The sequence below is a fragment of the Pinus tabuliformis genome, chromosome 6, assembly GCF_031772625.1.
Source record: "Pinus tabuliformis cultivar Carrire ecotype Pingquan chromosome 6, CPIR1, whole genome shotgun sequence".
NCBI classification, from domain to species: domain Eukaryota; kingdom Viridiplantae; phylum Streptophyta; class Pinopsida; order Pinales; family Pinaceae; genus Pinus; species Pinus tabuliformis.
The window spans coordinates 1,210,155,432-1,210,169,214 of NC_142292.1; positions in this window are offsets into that span (position 1 = coordinate 1,210,155,432).

Sequence of the window (13,783 nt, forward strand, 5' to 3'; positions counted from 1 at the left end):
TTAGATGAAGAACCATATCTGGTGCTTCTCCTGATCTCCTCCTGCATCAAATCTGACCATAGTCGTTCCCAATTCGGAAGTTTCTCTCTTCCATTCACTGAGTTATGATAGCTATGCTAGTTCTTAGGAAGACTGAGGAGAGTAAGACTCACCAGGTCATCATTGGCTATTGTTATTCCCACACTACCAAGCTCATCTCTAAAGGTGGTGAGTTTGTTCAAGTATGTATAAATAGTGTTGCCCTTTTCACACTTGATTTTCTGAAGCTTGTCCTTGAGCGCCAGTTTCCTTTGGTGCTACTATTCTGATATAGGTCCTTCAATGTATTCCACATTGAAAACAGAGTCTCCTTCCCATGGAGACTCAAGACAATATGGTCTCGAACTCCCTCCAGAAGAATCCTCCTCGCCTTCACCACACACTTCTTCCATTCTGCCAATTCTTGTGCATTAGCTGCAGCTGGCTTGGGGATTTCTTGATCAATGAAATCATTCAAACCATTGTCTTCTAATACCTCTTCCATGAGATCCTTCCATGCTATGTAATTCGATCTGCCATCCAATGCATACTCGACTCTCAAGCCATTAAACACCATTGGTGAACTTTGAGGTGTGATAAGAATTAGATTTTGTACCTGCAATCAAGAACTTCAAACTTCGAATTTGTTCCCTTCTTAGTATGATGTTCATAGCTCTAATCACATTTGCTCTGATACCATGTAGAAATTTTCACTGTAGATTAATCTGATTATGCAATGTACTAAAGCAAAATACTTAAACTACTTCTACAATCAAACTTGCGGAAGCTTAATCGATTTGAGCAAGATCAAACATAACACATATAATAGAGAAGAAGAATCAATCACACATGAAACATAGAAGAATACACTAGGGAAATCCTCAACTAAAAACCTGCTATTTGTATTATCATACAAGTGGAAATATCTCAGGATTACACAAAGCTTTAGTTCTCACAGCTATCCAGGTCTCAGTACAATCCCTCTCTCTACTCATAGATAGATTAGACAACTCATATGCCTTTCTCTCTGCCCTCCAACCTCCTATTTCCTTGCGTTGTCTTCCCTAGGTTTTCCTGCTGTAACCTTGTGTGACACTGCTCTCACACACTGCTCCAACACACAGTAAAACTGCCAAATCTCAATTAATGAATTCCTTCTGCATGCAAGATATTTTCTTATAGGAAGATTCTAGCAGCTAATAGTACACTGTCCCTGCCTTTAATATCAACTAAGTCTTTGCCCGAACTGACATGCATGAGTTATTTATGAGAGAATATTCAGTTATCTGGAGTACACTAGTTTCATGCATGCATGCATTAACTGACTGAACTCACAATTAGTTCCACAAACTGTTTGGAACTAATTTAACAGGACTTATCTCAGTTAATTGAGCTAACTAATTTCAACTCAAATAAAACTCATCCTTATCTCCTTAATTAAAGGATAGATTCCTCAATCAAAGGGATAACTGTTGCATGACTTCACAAAGACTTCATGTTTGAATATCTCCAACTAATTAACTCAAGATGAATTAATTATTTTTTTTTCAAATAGCTAGTCAGACTAAATTCGAATTTTAATTCTCAATTTTAATTCAAGGACAAATTAAAATCGAAATATTCTTGTTTCCACATTTGAACATGTATTAGTTGTTTGGGTTTCACTGATTGGTTGATTATGTGTTAGAGATTGATGATTGTTTTACAATGATGATTGAGCATAAGTTTTGATATTGAATCCAGTCTGAAAATTTGATGAAACGCGGTCCATGGATGTTATTGAGGGTTGGAGCCTTCAGTGAGGAAGTCGAAGCTTCCTACCAATAGTAGCCAGTGATCAGATCAAGGGGTTGGAGCTCCCTTCTAGTAGGAGTTGGAGAACGAGTGAAGGTTGTAGCCTTCAGTAGGTGGTGCCTGTGAACTGGTATGAGTCTACACTAGTACAATAATGTAAACAATTTTTGATATTAATAAGTTTTGAAGACTGAGACAACAATAGTGGTGGCTTTCTCCTACATTGGATTTCCACCTTAAGTCCTGGTGTTTATGTGTATTTACTTATGTGTGATACTTTATTCTATTCTTATTGCACCTGTTTAATACTTATCAAATGCCTGATAAATCTCTTACATTCTGGTTCAAAGTTTAATAGATAAAGAATTAGTTGTTTTACAAAGTTTACTAGGAATACTCTAGTTCCTTTTACAACATATGCATATATACACTAGTTGGGTTCAGTCAAGTCTCGTATACATTTCAGAAAAGAAAAATTATTATTGTGAGTTTTAAAATACTGGTTCAACCCCCCTCTCATTATTTTTCCCAACAATTGGTATCAGAGAAGTTCCTTCAAAAGAAGCTTGATCACTTGAAGGAAGATTGATCCAGACTTAAACAGGAACACAACAAATTACAGAGATAACCATAAACACAGATATGCAGCGGAAATAATACTTCATTTCATTAATGTAAAACACTGAAATATGCTTACAAACAGTAATGGAAATAAACCAGCTAGGGCGATGGTAGCTTATCTCTGAGAAGAGATGTGGTGGCTACATGCCTCTGAACTGTGTTACAATGAGGCTCGAAGGCCTATTTATTGTTGAGAAACAATGGAAAACCATTAACATTCCAAAACCTAAACCTAGAAGATGAAACACCAAATTGTGGGCCCCGTTTGGGTAAATTGGTACATCAACTTCCCGGGGTCGTAACTTTGGCATACGGTCTCCGTTTGACACATACGATAGCTCGTTAGAAAGATCTATCCAAGCACAACCACTTCGGGAAGGGAAAAATCGGTCCATGGACCCATGTTGCCCCCAGATTTCCCTAAAATGTTGTTTAGGGCCTCAAAATGGCTCCGGAAGTTCAGGACCCGAAAAACTGCTAAAAATAATAAGTTGTGCTACAATTAAGGAAACTAAAAATGTTGAGAGAAACAATGATGGGGGTCCAGGTGGACTTGGCAAGTGGCTACCAATATCCACCTGGATCATTCCTCCCCCCTTAGGAAGCAATGGTCTGCATTGCGTTGAGTTCCTCCATGAGATGAGGAAACTTTTGCTAAACTTGGTCCCTAGTGAGCCACTTGCCCTAGTGAAGGAGTTGGACTGCTTTGACAACTCGATACAGTTGGATATTCTGTTGCTGAGTGTTCTTGAACTGTGTGTCCATGATTCAATTAGTTTCAGCTTGTTCCATGCAATCTGGATTTAATTTTGTGGGTGTAAGTTGTTCTGCAATGTCGGATGTGTCTAGCAATGGTGGAAAGTATGGCCAAAGGCAGTCCACATTGAACACTGGGTGCAGGCCAAGGAATGGGGGAATGCTGAGCTCAAATGCATTGTCTCCCATAGCCTTAGTAATGGTGTAAGGACCATATCGGAGTGGTCTCAGTTTCCGATAGGCTCCAGTAAGGCGTTCCTTTTGCAAATGCAACCAGACTTTGTCGCCCACCTGAAACTTGTGTGGCACCCGATGTTGATCATGTCGCTGCTTGTACTTGGCATTTGATTTCTCCATAATGTCATGGACCTGCTGGCGAATATGTTGGATGTGCTCAATGAAGCTGGTTGCCTTATCTGTTTCGGACTGGACATGAGCCGAATCTATGTGAGTAGCTGCAAGTGGCATGGCCACGTCAATGGGGCATAGTGGCTGGAATCCCAAGCCCACCTGAAAAGGGCTGTGGCTAGTCGAGTTATGAAGAGCTCAGTTGTAGCTGTGCTGAACATAGGGGAGGCTCTCATCCCATATGCGTGGATGATTTAAGTTGTACATGCATAGAATGTGCACAATCATCCTATTGACAACCTCTGTCTGGCCATCAGTTTGAGAATGGAAGGTTGTGGACTTAGTGAGTTTGGTGTCCAGCATTGACCAGAGACTGGACAAAAATGTACTGAAGAACCGACTATCCCGATCTGAGATGATAGACTCTGGGATGCCAAAGTGCATGCACACTCATTCAAAGAAGAGTTTAGCAGTGGCTTCTGCTGTGATATTCTTCTTGCAGGCCGCCATAATAGCCATCTTCGAGAACCTGTCGACGACCACAAAAACATAGTCATTTCCATGCTTAGTGGAAGGAAGGCCTGACATGTAATCCATGGAGATGGATTCCCAAGGTCGACTAGGGATAGGCAGTGGGGCATAGAGGCCTTGCTTCTTGATGGTCGGTTTGGCAATGGCATAGGCAGTACATGATTTGATGTACTTCCCAACATCCTGTCGAAGATTCGGCCAATAGAAATACTTTTGCAGTACTGCAACCATTTTCTCTACCCCGAAATGCCCAGTAACCTGACTGTAGTGTGCTTCCCAAATCATCTTGGCACACTCACTTGAAGGAACACAAAGGTGACCCTGGTGGCATAATATGGAAACCAGGAGGTGAAAATTTGGAACATGCCGACCCTCCAAGAGTGTCTGGTATGTGTGGCTAAATTCTGGGTCACTTTTGTAGAGAAGTGGCCGATTAGAAGTCTCATGCCCACAAGAGTTGAGCACAGTGGTTAACGCCATGATTGGTGGTCAACTGAGGCAATCTGCAACATTATTGGTGCTACCCTTCTTATACTTGATATTCAAATGAAACTGTTGTAGGTATGTAGACCGCTTCTGATGGCGATCATTCTACAATTTCCATTGGGTCTGTATGAACTATAGGGGTTGGTGGTCTATGTGGATGACAGTTTCCTTCCCCAAAATGTAATTCTTCCATTGTCGGCAGGCTTGCACAATGGAATACATCTCTTTATCATAAGTGGGATACTTCCGGACTGTGTCTGAAAGTGTTTCACTATGATATGCCACTGGATGCCCGTGTTGAGTAAGGACTGCCCTAATAGCATAGTCAGAGGCATTTGTCTTGACCTCAAATGGTTGTTGTAAATCTGGTAATGCGAGCCCTGGTGCCGTGCAGAGGTGATCTTTCAACTCTATGAATGCCTTCTGTTGAGATTTAGACCAAAATAATTTTTCTTTCGCTCCTCCCTTGGTGACTTGACTCAAGGGGCAAGTGATATGAGAAAACCCCAACACGAACCTGTGGTAGAAGTTGGCAAGACCTAGGAAGCTGCGCAGCTCTGTCAGAGTGGTTGGAGATGGCCAATCTTGAATGACTTGGATCATGGTTGGATCCACATGCACCCCCTATTCATCAATAATGTATCCCAGATACTGAACCTGGGTCATGCCAAAAGTGAATTTCTCCAAATTGGCACATAGCTTGTGTTGTTGTAGTGTTTGGAGAACCTATCGGATATGGTCGAGGTGCTCTTCCCAACTCTGGCTGAAGATCAGAATGTCATCCAAGTATACCACTACAAATGAGTTGGTGAATGGCCGCAAGATGTCATCCATTAGCCTCATGAAGGTTGCGGGAGCATTCGTCAATCCAAAAGGCATAACCAACCATTCAAAAAGGCCCTCCTTGGCTTTGAAGGTAGTCTTCCACACATTAGAGGGTTCGATTGGTACCTGGTGATATCCTGACTTCAGATCGATCTTGCTGAAATATTTCGCCCCCTTTAGTTGGTCCAGGAGGTCATCAATTCGTGGGATCGGATGCCTATTACAGACAGTGATCTTGTTTAGCGCCCGATAGTCAATACAGAGTCTCCAAGTCCTATCCTTCTTCTGTACCAACACGATCGAGCTCCCACAAGGCGATGAACTCAGATGGATGTGACCTTTCTGTAGGAGCTCCTGAATCTGCCTCTTGATTTCATCGTTCTCCAAAATGTAGCACTGATAAATTGGTCCATTGGGTAGCGGCTCACCTGGGGTCAGATCGATGGAGTGCTTGACCTGATAGTGCAGAGGAACTCCTGCGGGGGAGGTGAAGATGTCATTGTACTCCTCCATGACCTTGTCCATTTGTAGTTGTCATGCGGAGGGGCCCTGTCTGGAGGCCGTAGCCAACGTCTTCTTATTTCCTTGAGGGCATATCATCAGGAAAACAAATTTCCTGGTTTTGGAAATGAGCTTACTGCATTATTTTGTAGTAATCAAAGAGATGGTGGTAAGCGGTGCTACCTCTGGTATCCTGTACAACTTATTTCCCAATGTAATAATAACAGCACGGGGCCTTGATTCGTACACAGCATGTCGCCTCCACAAGTATGGATGTCCTAATAATACATCACAAAATTCAAGGGGAGCAATGTCACACAATACCTCATCCATGAAGGGCTTGATGTTGTATGGAAGGCGACACTGCTGGCTCACGCGAAGATCCCATCCTTGGTGAAGCCACCCGATGGTGTACAGTTGTGGATGTGCTATGGTCGGTAAGCCCAACCATTTCACGACCTCTATCGGAATGAGGTTCTTTTCACTCCCGCTATTGACAATGAACTGTAGCTGGGAGCCCTTTACCCACATTTGGGAGTGGAAGAGACGCTCCTCCTCCTCTGGATCTTCAGGTTCATTTTTCTGGATCTTGGCAGTAGCAACAGTGGTGTTGGGATCTGCATCAATGATCTGCTTCCCTTTGTCATTCCCCTTGTCGGGTTCTGACTTAGAGTCGAAACATGCATCTAATTTTGAAACCTTTAGCTCAACCACTAGTGACTGCTTGGCCCGACAATCACTTGTGTTGTGAGTGGAACTCTTATGGAACTCACACCATTTTCCCGTGTCCTTTTTCGGCTTCGCGGCGCTGTTCTTTGCTTGCAGCTTCGGCGGGTTGGCTTGGGCTACCCCGCCTTGGCTTTGTCCTTTGTTCTGTGGTTTAGGGGAACCTTTCCCTTGCTTTGGATTTGTAGATCCAAAGTCTCGCTTCTTCTATTTAAACTTCTGCTCGACCTTGACGGCATATCAGTATGTTGTGCCGAGCGAGGAGATGTTCAGGAATTGTATTTCTTCCTGGATGTACTTGTGCAGGCAGCCGTAATATTTGAGTATCAAATTCTTCTCCAAATACTTGATACCCAACTTTGTGCAAAGGGTATGGAAAAGAATGGTGAACTCCGGCACATCTTGGTCCCTTCCTTGTTGCAGCATGGTCCACTTTATGTATTCATCCTCATAGCTTCCGACAGGGTAGTACTACTCCTTGATGGCATCCCAAAATGAACTCCAGGTGGGTGCAGCTGAAAATAGTGAGCTGGTACTTTCATCCTTCTCCTCGCAGTAGGTTTCCCACCAGTCCTTGATTTGGGGGGTTCCTTTGAGAGGAGCGAAAACAATCTTTTCCCGACTCGAAAATTCAAGGACGGAAAAATAACCCTCTAGTAGATTTAACCATTTATCTACGGCATTTGTGTCTATCTAACCTTCGAATATGTGGATTTCAAAATTAACTTGTACCTTAAAGGGCATGGCGTTTCCAGAGTAGCTGCTAGAAGCCGATGCGTTGCTTCTGGGTAGTCGCTGAAGGATCTGGGCAAAGTTGTCCATCATCGCATTCCGTTGTCGCTCGAGGGCTTCTTCGAGCAAGATTTTGATAGGATCTCCTGCCCCCTCATTTTTCTTCTCATCTGCCATGGGAGGTCGTCGGGATTTGCGAGGCTGGTATTGCAAAGGTTCGACCAGTTCAAGCCCTAACTCCTTATATCCTGACCTCGTTGGGGACATGCAAAAAAAAATAGAGAAAAAGCAGACCGCTCTGATACCACTGATCCGGACTTAAACAGGAATGCAAAAAATTATAGAGATAACCATAAACACAGATATCCATTGGAAATAATACTTCATTTCATTAATGTAAAATACTGAAATATGCTTAAAAACAGTAATGGAAATAAACCAGCTAGGGCGATGGTAGCTTATCTCTGAGAAGAGATGTGGTGACTACATGCCTCTGAACTGTGTTACAATGAGGCTCGAAGGCCTATTTATTGTTGAGAAGCAATCGAAAACCCTTAACATTCAAAACCTAACCCTAGAAGATGAAACACCAAACTGTGGGCCCCGTTTGGGTAAATTGGTACATCAACTTCCCGGGGTCGTAACTTTGGCATACGGTCTCTGTTTGATATGTACAATAGCTCGTTAGAAAGATCTATCCGAGCACAACCACTTTGGGAAGGGAAACATCGGTCCATGGACCCATGTTGCCCCCAGATTTCCCAAAAAATATCATTTAGGGCCTCAAAACGGCTCCGGAAGTTCAGGACTCGAAAAACTGCTAAAAATAGTAAGTTGTGCTACAATTAAGGAAACTGAAAATGTTGAGAGAAACAATGGTGGGGGTCCAGGTGGACTTTGCAGGTGGCCACCAATATCCACCTGGATCAAAGATCCTGCAAGATGAGAAATCAAAATGGGTCAACATCTATTAGACCACAACTTTTCAATGGAAATAATTTTATATATTAGAAGACAAGAACTAGATCCTATCTTTAGTATCTTGGAGCAGAAGTTTAGGAAATTGTGGAAGGAGGTTGCCAATATCCAACTGCAATTCCAATAGATGCAACAGAAAAGAAGACATATGAAACCAATGCCAAAGTTGTTAATGCTTTATTGGGAAGTCTAACAAAATTAGAATTTGTCAAAGTTATGTAGCTAAATAAAACAAAATAAAAATGGGACAGAATCATTCAAATCTATGAAGGTGATACCAAGGTAAAAAGTGTTAAGTTCCAAATTTTCAAAATTCAATATGAAACTCTCTGAATTCATAATGATGAAAGTATTTCCAGTTTCTTTCTTCATATAGATGAGATTGTAAATCGCATGAACATTTTGGGTGAAGAAATAAAGGACACTAATTCAGTAGAGAAAATCTTAAGGTCTCTAGCTCCTAAATTTGAGTAAAAGTGTCTTCCATTGAAGAGAAGTATGATCTACAGACTCTTACTATTGTTCAACTTTATGGGATCTTGACTGGTTTTGAAATGAGGAAAGGAGGGCCCCTCAAAAGTTAGAGAAGCCACATTTAAAACATATGCAAAAGGAAAAGAAAAGGAGGAATGCAAGGAATCAACATACATATTAGAAGAAGATGAGGTGAACTTGGTAAAGAAACTTCAATTGGGCACCGAAAGTTCAGAGGTAAGCTTCCCTTCAAATGTTTTTCTTGTGGTAGATTTGGTCATTATTCTGCTAAATTTCCTCATAAAGAAAACCATGACAAAGGGAAGGATTCTACAAAAATTAATAGGAGACGATTTGACAGTAGAAGAAGTTATTATACTCATGAAGATAGTGATGGATTTTCAAATAGTGAAGAAGGTGAATCTGATCAAGATCTTAAATTACTCATGGATTTTGAGAAAAATACCAATGAGTATAATGATAAATTTGTGGATGCATTAGAAGAAAAGGATTTCTTTGAAGAAATTACTCAACTCAAAATTTTCTTGGAAGAAAAAAGGTAGCCATAGATACTTTGAAACTTCAACTCATATAAAAGGAAAAGCATAATGAGAGGTTAGAATGTGAAGTAGTAAGTCTAAGAAAGGAACTTGAGAAAATAGAAACTTTGAATATTAGATTTGCTAAAGGATCTGAAACCTTAGATGAAATTATCAAGGTACAATACTCTCCTCTTATGAAGATGGGTCTTGGATACACTGGAGAAACATATCAACCAGAAAAATCTTCAACCATGACTGGAAGTTATCTAAATGCAACGGAACCAATCAGTAAAGCTTTAGCAATACAACAAAAAACAATCAACAAAGCTTTAGTAATGCAACAAAACCCAACCAACAAATATACAATCCTCAGAAAAATGATAAAGGCATCCCACAGGTAAATCATGTTCACTCTAATCCAAGGATGAATGACAATAAAAGCTCCATTCAAAAGGTAAAAAACACCAGAAGATTCTATGGTCACAAAAATTTCTTCTTTAATGGAAAATGCTTTTCATATCATAACACTGGTCATAAGGCTGCTCAATGTGTTGCATGCAAAACTATCATGACTATAGAAGCAAGAAAACAAATGAATGAGATAGCAGTCAAGAACTCCTATAATATATTCTCACCTCTTATAGATGAAATTGAATGCTCAGTTTGCAATAACTTTGCTGATGAAGAATCTGAATGCAGGAGCAAATTACAACCAACATCTCAAAAGGAGAAACTATCAACAAATTCCAAGGTATGGAAAAGGGAGGTATATTCTGAAAGTTGTGGCATAAGATTGTTTGCAAAATGACAAGAAAATCAATGGCAAATTGATAACGGATGATCAAAACACATGACAGGTGATAAGCATAAACTTATTTCATACAATGCATTAGAGAAAGAAAATAATGTCACTTTTGGAAATGACTCACCTTCTGTCATTAAGGGTAAAGGTTTTGTTTTTCTAAAAGAAAAAGTTAAAGTTGTTAATGTTATGTATGTTGATGGATTAAAGCATAAGTTTTTGAGTGGTAGCCAAATGTGTGATCAAGGAAATGAGGTGGTATTCTGATCACAAGAATGTGTAGTTTGTGAACTTGATACAGGAAAGACCATAATAAAAGGAAAAAGAACCCCCAACAATCTATATATATTTAAAGGTGGCCAAGAACAATGTTACCTAGGCAACGTAGAATAAAACTAGTTATGGCACAAAAGGTTGGGACATCTAAGCTTTTCTCAAATAAGCAAATCAAGAAGGCTCAAAATTGTTCGTGATCTACCCTACATCACCATACCAAAAAGTACCATATGTAAATCATGCCCATCGGGTAAGAAAACTAGAGTTCAATTCAATGCCAAAGAAGGATCAGCAAGTAAGGCTCTTGCACTTATACATATTGATTTGTGTGGACTAGTAAGGAAAAAACTCACCTTGTGGAGAATAATGCTATATCTTGTTCATTGATGACTTTTCTAGAATGCGTTGGATCGGTCTTTTGAAACAAAAAGATGAAGCATTTGATAAATTTAAAGTTTACAAGGCATTAGTTGAAAATGAAGTAGATCTAAAAATCAAACGTCTCAGATCTGACCGAGGAGGAGAGTACATATCAGATGAATTCTTTGATTTTTGTGACCAACATGGCATAAAAAGACAATTTTCTATAGCTAAAACTCCTCAACAAAATGGTGTGGCAAAAAGAATGAATATAATTGTTCAACAAATGGCTCGTGAAATGTTTGATGAGCCTGGAACTCCTGACACCTTCTGGGGTGAAGCTACACATGCTGCAATAAATATTCTCAACAAGGTCCATGTTCATGTGAATAGTGATAAAACTCTATATGAACTTTGGTATGGTAAGCCTCCCACTGTAAAGCATCTTAGAGTTTTTGGAAGCAAATATTTCATAAAGAATAATGATGAAAAACTTGGTAAGTTTTAAGCTAGAGCAGATGAAGGAATACTTCTTCGTTACCCATCTAGAAGTAAAGGATACAAATGTTACAATAAGAGACTTTGGAAAATTGTTGAATGCATTGCTATTGTGATTGATGAATCACGCACATGGCCCAAACAGGTAACATAAGAAAAAGAGGATGATGATGATGAATTCTTCCCCACATCAAGTCGCAATGATATAGAAGAAGAAACTAATGAAGAAACAAAAGAAGATACATCAAACAAAGAAAAGGCTACATCTAGGTATGTTCAAAAGAATCATCCAGAAACTCAAATTCTAGGATAAAAATAATCTGGGGTACAAAGAAGAATAACTCTTGTAGGATCTTCTAGTTATCTAGCTTTATTATCCACCATTGAACCAAAAAATGTAATTCAAGCTAGTAAAGATGAATGTTGGGTTAAGGCCATGAATGAAGAACTTGATCAAATTGAAAAGAATGGTACTTGGGAATTGGTTCCAAGGCCTCATGATAAAAATGTTATAAGGACAAAATGGATATTAAAAAATAAGTTGAATGAAAATGGAGAAGTAATTAGGAACAAAGCTAGACTTGTTTGTAAAAGTTATGCTCGACAAGAAGGTATAGACTTTGAATAAACGTTTGCACTAGTAGCCAAAATTGAAGCCATAATAATGTTTCTTACATTTTCAAGTTTTTGAAATTTCAAAGTTTATCAAATGGATGTAAAATCTACCTTCCTTAATGGAGATCTAGAAGAAGAAGTATATATCGAACAACCAGAAGGATTCATTTTTGGGAATGATGAAAACCTTGTATGAAAACTCAAAAAAGCTTTATATAGGCTAAAACAAGCTCCACGAGCATGATATTATCGTCTTGACAAATATCTTCAACAACAAGGTTTCACAAAAGGATCCACAGAAAACAACTTGTACACAAAAATTGAGGGTGATAAACTACTAATTATTGTTGTTTATGTTGATGATATCATTTTTGGTAGTAATGAAGAATCTATGAGTAAAAAATTTGCTTCTGTTGTGAAACAAGAATTTGAAATGTCTTTACTTGGGGAACTAACCTATTTTCTTGGTCTACAAGTACAACAAGAAAAAGATGGCATCTTTCTCTCACAAACAAAATATCTCAAGAAAATTATGAAGAAGTATGGGATGGAAGAATGCAAACCTATATGTACACCCATGATGATAGAATGTAGCCTCAGTTCTGATGATGATTATCCTGAAGTAAACCAATTAGAGTACATGTCTATGATTGGAGGTCTCCTTTATCTAACAGGTACCAGACCAGATATCATGGATGCGGTTGGGATTGTTGGACGTTTCCAAGCCAATCCAAAGGAATCACATCTTCATGTAGTAAAGAGAATATTGAAATATCTCCAAGGAACCCAAGATTTTGGTCTATGGTATCCTAAAGATGAAGATCTTATCCTACATGCATACACAGATGCAGATTGGGCTAGAAATGTTGATGATCGGAAAGCACTAGTGGACGTGCATTTTACATGGGGCCCCAATTGGTATCTCATTTCATCAAGAAAAAAAGTTCCATTTCCTTACGTACAGTAGAATCAGAATATGTAGCTGTTGCATCTTGTTACACACAACTTTTGTGGATGATGCAAACATTACATGATATACAAATCAAATGTTCTCCACCTATGTCCATCTTATGTGATAATACAAGTGCTATAAGTACTTTGAAAAATCTTGTTATGCACTCCAAGACCAAGCATATTCCTATTAAGTATCACATTCGAAAAGGACAAGTGCTTGAGAAAAAGGTTAAATTGGATTATGTACCCTCCAAAGAACAAGTTGCTGATATATTTACTAAACCCATTCCTAGAGAATCATTTGAATATCTCAGATAGAATCTGAGAGTTGTCTCAGTCTCACTTTACTGTTAAATAAATTTTCTTAGTCTACAGGTGAAAATTCAGAAGGTTGCTGGCTATACGCGAGTTTCATGAAGTATAGTCATGTATATATGCATGTTTCTTTGCAGAAAGTCATGTATGTTTTTCTCTGATAGAAAAATAGTGGGATAGACTCAAGATCAACCTCTGACATGCTTCTGACAACTATGATTTGATTTCTCTTGGTCTGATGATGATGGGTACAGTCTACTGATATGGTATTGAGTTATGTTTTTCTCATTAATATTTCTCTGATTGATGAAGATGCTTTGATGAATGAGTTGTTGAATATGATTAGGTAGCACAGGTTCAGGGGGAGCAGTATCCTTGCAAAATATAATGCATTGTTGGCATTCTAGTTGCTGAATTATGCTATTTTTAAGATCTTTTGGTCTTTAAATATCATGTATATCATTTGATGTAAAGGTCATGTAAAGACCTATGATGTAATAATTGTCATATTCAGTCATGTATAGACTTTTGAGATCATGTCCAATATGTAATCCCACTTAGTTGGGTGGTTGTGTTTAAATGTAATCCCACTTGGTTGGGTGATTGATGTAAGTATGGGTCCTTCGTGATA